Source organism: Pholcus phalangioides, unplaced genomic scaffold (assembly GCF_987345545.1).
Source record: "Pholcus phalangioides strain wild (caught in Gottingen) unplaced genomic scaffold, Ppha-v1.0 ptg000027l_1, whole genome shotgun sequence".
NCBI classification, from domain to species: Eukaryota; Metazoa; Arthropoda; class Arachnida; order Araneae; family Pholcidae; genus Pholcus; species Pholcus phalangioides.
Genome location: NW_028301617.1, coordinates 8,667,849 through 8,679,267, shown reverse-complemented (window position 1 = coordinate 8,679,267; position 11,419 = coordinate 8,667,849). Strand labels below are relative to the sequence as shown.

The window sequence follows — 11,419 nt, the reverse complement described above, 5'->3', positions numbered from 1 at the left end:
CCAGACTAACCTAAGTTCTCTTATTATTTTGGGCCAAATTGAGTTGGTTTTCCCTTGATATATCATATAACGAGTGTTTCACAAAAGAAAAAAAACTCCAGAAAAATAAATATATGAGGTCTATTCTAGGGAGCTAGTAACTGAAATGTGAATCAGCAAGACTTAAGTTTAGAAAAAAAATTGATGCCTCGTGAAATAATTATTACAACATCTAGACCGGTGTTTCCCAAACTTAATGTTGCAGGGGCGTGGATCCCCTGTAGTGAAAAACAGTGCTCTGCAGAACATTGTACTAGAGAACTCGCTTGTAGCGTCAAAGGAGGACACCACTCGTCGACCTGCTCGGCACCCGAGAAGTGCGTCAAGTGTATCCTGCCACACGCGTCCAGAGACTGCACTAATGTACGAGGGGTCAACAAACCCCAGTGCTCAAACTGGAAAAAGTTCCACACAGCGAACTTTAAAAACTGTGAATTCCCTCCGTACAGCAAAATTACAGGCAAGAAAAGTCGAAGCGCCCAAAACCCGCCCAGGGGCCTCAGAGAGCAGCGAACTCGACTCCCGTGCCGCAACTAGCAGCTGGAATCCCGGAAACCGCTGAAGCTGCCACTTCATACTCTCCTGACACTAGTCTTGACTCGGTAGCAGACCCTCTCGACACCATCCAGCTGGCCTACCAAGATGCTATGGTCAAACTAATCGAACACGACTGCGTTGACTACACCGAAGCCTTCAATACATTGCGACGAGTCTTCTCGCAGGCCCAGTACCAAGTGAGAAAAATCATGCTGGACAAGAAACTGGCAGCCGAAAACAGCAAATGATCCCGGTATTCTAGTCTCCGGCCGGACCCTCTTTTCTTGTCTCTCTCTCTCTCTCTCTCTCTCTTGTCTCGTCTTCCTTCTCCATGTTATTTTTTTCTTATTTTACTCTTTCTCTAAAAAACTCAAAAATCCCAAAAAAATCAAAAATTTTGAAAAAAGAAAAATTTCTCTATTCACCTCTGGACTTTATTTTTTCCTCCTATCTCCTCTTGCAGGTCAACAGTCAATCAGGAAGCAGATGAGCCATCTTTAGACTTCTTTTTCTTTTCAGATGCAGACAGTCGCTCATTGAAACATCGACGTTGCGGCATTTTACCTGGACCGTAGACCTCTTTTGCCTAGAAAAACAGCTTTGAGAAACATCAAATCTACCCGATTGTGACAATTACCGGATTTGACATTCTTCTACACAGACACCTTACACACACTTTAAACGTCAGACATGCACTACACAAACAGATTAGGCCACCACATTGGAAGGTCAATTTCGACACCATCCTCCCGCAAAAGGCGAAATGTGTCTGTTTTTTTTTCAATAATTTGCATTTCATAAAACTTCCATTTCAATGGTAGTAAATGAAAATTGAAAATGATCCCGCGGACCACGGGTTGGAAAACACTGATCTTGAGTATAGCATCATGAAACAAAAGCCTACTTTTTTTAATGACCTCCTCCCCACATTCATAAGAAAAGTCATGAAGATATCTATTATACAATTTTTAATTTTCGGGAGCTAAATTGACCAAGTTTGAAAAGAAACAGAGATCATTGCTCCCATATCCCGTGCCCGAGACTTTTCTGCACCCCTCCCCTCTACAGTAAATTTATGGTGTAAAAAATAAAAACAATAAAATATTAAATCGGGGGCAAAACTTTGAGCAACTGACATTTCGTTATCGGGGGGAGGAGGTGTGTGTGGCGTACAATTTTTTTTCCTTCCCGGCTTTTGTAAGAGAATGTATTGATATAAAGACACTAGATGGCAGTGAAAACAATATACGATAATATGCGTGCGCCATCTATCTATCGTAATTATTGTACATGAATGTTCGCTAACTAGAGAATTTCAATTATGAAATTTGATATTGGAAAATCAATCATTTATTTTTTCTTTATTGACAAATAAAACAGAATAAACTGATAAAAAAAAGTGAATTAGTTTGTTTTGTAAAGTTCAAAATTTATACAAATTAATTTTTTATATATAAATTATTTTTCGAGTTAACTGTAGAATTGTTTGGTAATCTTGGTTATTATAAGTGTTCCACTTTCAAGGAACACCAATACTTGAAGTGAAACCATCCCCAGTGTTCATTAGGGTGGGTCAAAAATAAAATTTAAAATTTTTTAATGGGCTCCAAGTAACACGTGCGCTTTTTTACATTCTTTCTGATTAAAAATGTCTCCGGATTGATTTTTTTTTCAAGGTAGGTTTCTCTCTCTCAGGATTTCGACCAATTACGTTACTTTCTACAAACATAGACAATTCATCACGTTGGAGTTGTGAGGGATAGTCTAGGACAGCGGTTCTTTCACTGGTGCTCCGTGTGCACTTCCCAGGGGCTCCGCGGCGACTGAAGGAATATAAAATAAATCAGTAAATTTGATTGATAAATAAAAAAAAGAGGTCTGCAGAGGGTCCGCCATAAAAATTGTACACAAAAAGGGCTCCGAGAGTCAAAAAAGGTTGAGTACCGCTGTCTAGGAAGACCCTACACTTCCTCATGCGACGCCCATGTTTCCCAGTATTATACTGGCTGAAATAAGGCGAGGTTGTGTTGCGCTCGCTTGTGCCATTTTCATCATGGATCATACTCGTTCAAAGTGGAAATGTCTGTTATTTCGTGATAGATATTATGAAGTTCTATGAGTGAAACCGTCATAAGATAAAACGTGATAATGAAACTAATAAAGAGCCCACGTATAAAGAACTAGAGGACATTGTCGTGGCAAAAATTGAAGAAATATGGTCAAGAGCTTTCATTTCATCTGCCGAACACAAACAAGCGAAAGGCGTATCATGTATGAAACACAAAAATCTTTTAAAATCACACCCTAAAATACCGAAGAAGCAATTAGAAGAGTTTCGCTGTAAATTATTGTCATTTAACATTTATTTTACCCTGCTAGTGTAAGAACATCGAAGAGTGCATTTGCTCCAAATACAAAAGAATACCTGTCAGAGAGGAAAAAGCTTCCTAATCGACCAACGAGCGACCAAAGTTCTACAAATAACTGTTTTATACTTCGACAGACGGAAGGATAAAACTTTAATTGTATCAGAAAATGACGGAAAAATATATAGACAGAGCATTCTCTTGAGGAGCATATTCCACTGATAATGGATCCATCGTCGAAGCACCAGCTTCGAATGCATAGAAAAAGCAATTTTCGATTTCTTCTTGGAATCAGAAATATCTATGGAGTCTTTAGTGGCAGTTGGATGTGACGTGGAACTAATGTGAACATTGGTAAATATGGAGGTGTCATACGTCTGCTTGAAAAAAGGTTAGATAAGCCGTTGCGGTGAATTATCTGTTTACTGCATATGAACGAATTACCAATCGTGGTCGACTTGCACACACGTATACGTGTTTCTCCATTTTCGGTCACTTCAAATTACTTTGCAATTTCCTCTGTTTGTTGCCTAATAATGGCCAGTGTGATTGATGCATTTTTGGCTGTTCAGCATGAAACCATTGCAATAAGACTTCTTCTGGGTGCGCAAATTTTTATGGCAATGAGTGTATATAAAGGCGCGTATACACTAGCGCGCGGATCGTGCAATGCAAGCGTTCGCAATCGGTTGTTCAGTAATTTGTACGGTGTTGCGAACGATTAACGAATCATTCTTGATCTGTTTGAACCGATTCAATACTATATACTGATAGGAGTCTGTTTTTTCGACGAACACAAAGGCCTTCTAGTTTGGACGGCGTTGTTATCGGCTTGCACGTGCTTCTGAGCCTATCTAGAGTCTTCATTTTTTTCCCTCGTCTTATTTCGCGAAAGTCATTTAATAGTCATAATAATTGAAATTTTTAATAGCCATTTAAATTCGTTTATCATATCATGTTCCTCAATAGTTGTTACTGCCGCTCAAAACCTACAGATGGCGTTGAAACAGCTCTCGGATGGAGCCATCGTTGATGATGATTCGTTTCGGAAATCGTACCCACTGAATGCATTGCGAACGCTTGGGAATACTTGCATTGCACGATCCGCGCGCTAGTGTGTACGCGCCTTAATAAATCGATCATCATCTTTAGAATTATCAAACCGTACATGAAACATTCTATAATTTTTTTCCCTTTCCGGGTTTTGTGAGAAAATGTATTGACATGCAGACACTAGATAGCGCTATAGACAGATTACATTAATAATATACACGCGCCATCTATATATTGTAATTATGCTACATGAATGTTCGTGAACTACATAATTTTATTTATGAAATTGGAAAATCAATCGATAGTTTTTCTAACAGAAAATAAAACAGCTAATTAGAAGTGCAAAGAAACATTGTTTCGTAAACTCCAACATTTGAACAAATTTATTTATTATATATAAATTATTAAGAAGAACGAGTTATGCTGCTCTCAACTCACAATAAGCAATGTTACTCTTTAAAACGAACGGGCATGTTTAATCGTGCTCTGTTCACTCTTTGCATACAGTTCTGATATGAACTGAATTGTATGCAAAGGTGAACGTACTTTGGTTTTTCCCCGTGACTACATTGTGATTTCCAATAAATTCTTCATTACTCTCTAATTGATAATTTATGCGCAATAACTGGTGGTTTTGCCGTCTTATGACCACGTTTATGATGAAAACGCCGATATTCCGTATTCTACCATATTTAGGCTCGCGATTTCCCGAATGAAACATGTTGGGTGTACAGTGGAATCCCGTTTTAATGAACTCCAGAATAACGATTTCAAAGTGATTTCAGGAGAACGTTGCAACGAAATTTCCAGGTTTTTGCATGGTTCCTATGTAAACTTATCTGGGAGATTAGAAAGGTGTACGTTAAAACGAAATTTTAGTTATATAATGGTGTTTGTTAAAAAGGGATTTGACTATATTAATAAAGTATACAATCAAGTCACGATGGAATGAATTCTATTGAAATATATCAATTAAAACGATTTTTTTTCTGTACTGCGATTGATAACACATTTTTACTTGTCTGTCCTTCACGAATTTCAAAAATAATTAGGTTATCCGTCGTAAAAATTGCAGTTTTAGCTATTATCATGCCCATGTCAAGAGGATATCAATTTCCCATACTTTCCTCGTTGAGATTTTCTTACCCTTAGAACGAAAATGTATGATTTGCTATTTCAAATCATAAGGATGTTACTGCACTTATATCAATTACAAAAATGCAGTAATTTTTAGGTCGGTTAGAATTAAATTACAATATCAGCCGGCGGGCCACACAATTTTCTAATTATTGCTGAAATCAAGTACAGTGAAGTAAAGATTTGGTATCAATCGCAGTAAAAAAAAAAAGTCGCTTCAATAGAATTCATTTCAGCATGACTTGAATGCATATTTTATTAATACAATCAACATATTCCCTTCAGAAAAATAAGGGAAATCGGGAGCCTAAATATGGTAGAATAGGAAGAATATATCGGCGATTTTCACTAAAAACGCAGTCACATAAGACGTAAACGAAATTTCGTTATAAAGGGATTCCAGGTTTTTGAATTGTTCCTGTGTATACTTATCCGGGGGAATTAGAAAAGAGTTCGTTAAAACGAGATTTTCGATCTAACAGTATTCGACTGTAATATCTGTACTTTCTCCTAATTCAACCTTATTGTTCAAATGCTTTTTATGGTACCTTTTCTTAAAATTCCAAAAAGTTGCATATTAAGGCTGCTGGCACACTACGGTTCGGCTGGTGCGGTTGATCTTATCAGCAACCGTGGAATTTCGCGTGAAACACACACTGCTGTTAACAACCGGGGTTTTTTTAATGTCACGTGACAACTCGGGATTGGCTAAATTATTTTCGCCAAGCTGAAGTTGGCTATTTTAAAATATATATCTCGGTTTTAACGGCGTAATCACGTTAGTTTATGAATGTCATTATAACCGAGTTTTAATGTATGCTCATGTAGGAAAGCAAAAAAATTTTATTAGTTAGAAAAATTTAATTTTTTTTATTGTTATCAGTGCAAAAGCGCAATTAGCTTCTGTCGAATAGAGTACTTCACCATACAGTTCTTCGAATTTGTCTTTTTCCCCTCATTTTTATGGTAACCTGAGAAGGAGAGCAATTCCTTCGTCCAGTGCATCCGAAATCGGATCACCCTCCCTGACAAACTACTTAATAGACAGTGGAAGACAGCAACCGCCGAACCGTCATCAGGGTTGTTCAAACCTTTGTAATACATGATGGCAGCTTTCCGGTTACCCCAACCATCCAAAAAAATGTGGATTTTCTCGATCGGCAAAACCGTGCTTAGCGGTTGCAATTGTATCTGTGCGTTGACAGAATAAAACTATAGATGATGCCTTCCCCCCCCCCCAACCTCAACCGCCTGCAACCGCGCTGTAGTCAGGTCCCGGCCATAGAGAGGAAAAACAGACAGTTTTTCTTTTTTTTCGTGTTCGATATTTACGGGAGACAAAATCAGAAATCTATACAGGAGGTTTTTATTCCAGAATCAATTCTGTGGGTGCTCTGTCCCGTTCTACAAGAGAGTGTGGGTGCTCGAACACCCCCGGCTACAGCGCCACTGCCACCATTTCGATAACACCTGTAAAAATACTGAGTTTAATTCCCCCCACCCTCAGAATTTGGCCCATTCAATCGATATATTTTTACCTCTGTTATAACATACCTTGCATAAAAAATACACTGACTGCCTGAGGTAAATACGTTTTCTCAGGGCGTTCCGTCTTTTAAGGATTCAATTAATATAAAACTGTTAAGCACGGAGCTCAATGAAATAGGCTCGTTCGTTCTGAAAACGCGCATCGAAAAAATAATTTATATATAAAAAATAAATTTGTTTAAATGTTGCACTTTACAAAACAAACTTTTTTTTGCTCTTTTGATTAGTTTATTCATTCTAATTTTTAAAAATTAAAAAAAATTTAGTGATTGATTTTATAATTTCTAATTTTATGAATAAAATTCTGTAGTTTGTGAACATTCATGTAGCCTTATTACGTTATATAGATAGCGCGTACATATTATTATTGTATATTGTCTTTGTTGCCATCTAGTGGTTTTATGTCAATACATTTTCTCACCAAAGCCGGGAAGAGAAAAAATTATAGAATGTTTCGTATATCGTTTATACTATTACGCTGATTTTATCGATAACGATCCATGAAAGTAATACAAAATATGTGTCGAAATATGTATGGTTAATGTATTCATCGATGCGATAGGAAATTTTCACTAGCATCATTCTCTTGTAAATTTCAGATCATAAACATTTAAGACGATGTGCAAATTAGTCCTAGACATCTCGTCAAAAAATATATTTGGCATTTCACAAATAAAAGGGATTGCAGAGTTTGGTTCATCATTTTGAATAGGATCTACGGTATTCGGGTGTGGCCAGCTTCAACCGTCGCTTTAATGGTGTTCGTAACGGTTTTTTCAACGGCTTTCTGTGCAAGTCAAGATGAATTCTTGCTATATCGCTGGTTCTAATACCAGTGATACTTTGTGTGTGCTGTGATCGACCAGTGTTTCCTCCCCCTCCCTTTAGTGTCATGCGATACCTATATAACCATACTTCATTACATTGCTGTGTTCCCTGTATTTTAATTTACGTATTACTCAATCAGGGCCCAATTTGGGCGAAGCAGGCGGGTCTGGTCAGCGCCATCTTTAGCTAGAAGGTCTCCCCGCTGATTCGTGACGTCAGCCATAGTCGATCGGGGCTAACGAGAAAGAGACGGCTACGGCACTCGAAAGTCACGTGACCAACTGGGTCCTACTTTTTTTCGTTGCTCGTTCGTGTTGCTGCTTGCTTTAGCTGATGAGAGGAAGGCATTTTTTCAGTGCTTCGAATATGCGATCCAATAAACAAGCTTTATAATATTTTATCTTTGCCAATTTTAGCTTCTGAGAAACATGCAAATGCAGGTGAGTGTTAAATACTACCATCTTTGCAATTAATTAATTTAACATATTTGTCTGTATAAAGTAAATCAAATTGTGTATGTTACCACGTGTGAAGCTGTTCGTATTTCTGACATGGAAATTGCATGATTTAACTAATCAGTAGGGGTTAAATTAAACCTTAAATCACAAATTTAATAAATTTGCGAAATGATGAACAGCTTGGCTAACGTAACTGATAATTGTTATTCAAATCATCTAGGAAAGCGTTGATACACATGTATGGTGCAAATTTTTTGCCTATGATGAGAGTATAATGTAAATAAAATGCACGTATACACTCATATCACTTAAATAAAATTATGGCTATGGTTAGTATAATGCAAATAGAATTTTAAAAGATGAGTGGTTTTATCAATTTAAAATTTAATGGTATATTAAGGAAAGTAAAATCGTTTCTTTTTATTAGCATTGTGTATAATTTTTTTATTATTGCATATTTCAAGAAACTAAAAAAGCGATTTTTCTTTAAATTCAATATTGGCTAATAGGTTTTTATTTTTTCTGTTTATAGATAGATTGCACTGTCCAAGCGATGTATGTGGCAAGTTGGTGATCAACGATTTGTTCGCCAAGCGAGGAGCCTCACAGTAAAAAAAGTACGCAATTTTCCTTTAAATTCAATATTGGATAAATTTTTTTTTCTCTTCTGTTTATCCGTATAAAGTCGATCCCGCTTATAATGTTTTCTTGCTTATAATGCTTAATAAGAATTACTTAGAAGTACTAAGATTTCCCACATTCAAAGCGGTTTCCCACTTACAATATTTTTCAATGCCAGATTTTTTAAAAACCTTATAAGCGGGATCCACTGTATATGTTACAATGCCCCAGCAATGTTGTGTAGCAGGTTTGCAAATGTTACGCATTAGCAGTCTTCTCCCAGAAGCATCAAGGTGCCCAATGCTCGTGTCTGATTTCATGCTCGCGAGCACTTCATCAACGCTTCGATTGAACGCCCTGTAAAAGTTACACTCAAGTATTATATTCATGCGGATTTCATTGATACACATTTGTGTAATCATTTATTAATGAACAGTAAAATAAGTTTGAATAGTTTTTGTAAGAACTTAGCCTACATTTTATATGCTTATACTTTGTTCATTTTGAAAGTGTATGTATTTGTACTGTAGAGCGTGTTTCCCAATCTTTTTGATGTAGTGGACCCCTTAGTGAATGTCAAGATACACAACACAGACTCCTGTAGCGAAGGGCAAATTCCATGTTACCTTCCCGTGAAATCCAAAATGTGTTATATATCAAAAAAATTGAAGTACTAAATTACAATTGCACAGCATTAAATGTGTTCTTTGTGTAATAATAGTAAATAATTGTCACAGGGCCCATGGAGGCCCTGTTGAAAAACACTGCTGATTTTGTTTCCTGCTGTGTATTGTATCTTTTATGACAATGTTTTAACATCTGTAACAAATCCTGGAGATTTCGCTTAATTTATTTTTAATGTTTTTTAGGGAACTTTCTGAAGGTTTGAATGCATCTGAGAATAGTTTTGTCTTGTCAGAAAGATATGCTGGTTTCTTCTATGTAGTTGTTCTCGCTGACGTGTTGCTGTATGTTTCTGATGAGCCTGTGATCGAGTGCGGGTTAAACAACTGGAGTTGCTATGACTCTCCTGTGGTCTCTTGATGCCTTGTCATCTGATTAGTGATGCGCATGGATTGATTGACGAGATTCCCACTGGCCCTATCTTCGACTAGGGCATGGCAAGATGTTTTAGATTCATTCCAGTGGTTCCAAGTATTACGTTTCTAATTGATCCCAGTGTTTCGAGTGGTGATTTCATTCCTGTGAGTGTCAAATCGTGCACATCAATTTCTAGATGTCATTACGGTGATCTGCAATTTTTGTGATACTGTTTCTTAAGAAGACATTTTATTTTTTCTTAAGATGACATTTTATTGTGAGTGAGTTGAAGGCCCTTTATTTCAAGTAAGTAATGTTTATTCCAGAAAGAAAGTGCGGTAGTTGACGTTTTCCTCTTCTGGAAAAGATTCTGTATTTTTCATCCATGTTTATAAACGTTAAAATATTATACTGTATTTTGGTGTGCATTTTTCATTCAATAATTAAAACAACTTGAAAGATTATTATTACTCTTATTTGGTTTTTGAGCTTATGAAGCAGAATCTGTAGTTTCAGTAGAGAATAATTTGGAATTCCCAAACACACAGAACTGCTTTAAGATAGGTTTTCCTTTGAGCATTATTTAAGACAGTGGTTCCCAACCTTTTTTGTGACTCGCTTTTCTGTATATAATTTCTATGGCGGACCCCTGTAGACCTTTTTTTATTTATCTATCAAATTTACTGATTTATTTTATTTTCCTCGAGTCGTTGCAGAGCCCTTAGAAATTGCACACGGAGCTCCAAGGTTTCCGCGGAGCACTGGTTGAAAATCACTGATTTAAGATATCAAGGTGGTAGTATGCTCCCACAAAATTATTTCATTTCTAGAAAAATTTAGTTAGAAAAAACTTTCTTTTAAAAATTATATTTGATCAAACTCATGTTTAGAAAAATTTTCAAAGTAGGTTGCAAAACAGCACACAATAAACAAAAATAAATATTCTCCATGTTCAAGACAAAAATGATAGCATTCTATCATTTTAAAATCTAGAAACCCACCCACCTGAGTGGTTTTTTTTGGAGGGAGGGGTGTGAGGAAAATTGGAGCAACTGTGGTTGTTGCGAAATTGTTGTTTACATTTGTAGTATTTGGTAGCTTCAACACTTTGGTGGTTTTTATTTCTTGCGAAACTTCAGCTTTGTAACAAATTATGCGTTGAATTATTGAAAAATAAAAATTTTGTACACATCTGTCTGGTTTTTTTTCTCATATTTCAGTATTTTTTCACAGTGAATAAGCAGTTTATAAAATTTCTTTAATGGGCAAAAAGTTGTATTTTACTGCATAGAATTAAGCTATAGATCTTGAATCGCTAATGCAAATATACTTTATTTCAGTATGTGTTTGACCAATAGATTGTCATTTGAGGGTTATGAAAATGCATTGGAATATAATACTTAGTGAACCTTATAAAATTTACTCGAAGGGTTCTTTTCCAGATATTTCTAGAGTTTATGAAGTGCATATGAGCTATTAAAAGCAGGTAAATCGGTGCAGTGTATTTTCAGCAGTTTGTTATCCCAATTTCAAGGGTAAAAAATTTTTTTTATTCTTCCAGTGTTTATCATTTTTCAAAAAACAGTCTTATTCAGAGGTTTTTGCATAATATATTGCGTGTATATATTAGACCAGTCGACTCAACCTTTGACATTGGGGGCCCCATATCGCCTAGGAGCCTTGCTCCAGGATGTGGGGGGCCATGAGATTTGTATACAGTAATTGTCTAGTAAGAAGAAAATATATCCAATAATTGAGGGAAAATGACATTCAAATTTGTGTAGAAAGACT

The 11,419-nt window shown here is 36.4% G+C and overlaps 1 long non-coding RNA gene across 1 annotated transcript; it reads left to right on the top strand.

Moving 5' to 3' along the window:
* The first annotated feature begins 8,519 nt into the window (after nt 1-8,519).
* LOC149068358 (uncharacterized) lies at nt 8,520-10,823 on the top strand. Its single transcript, XR_016195191.1, has 2 exons — nt 8,520-8,583; nt 9,457-10,823. It is a non-coding gene; the product is annotated as an uncharacterized LOC149068358 (long non-coding RNA).
* Nucleotides 10,824-11,419: the final 596 nt, after the last annotated feature.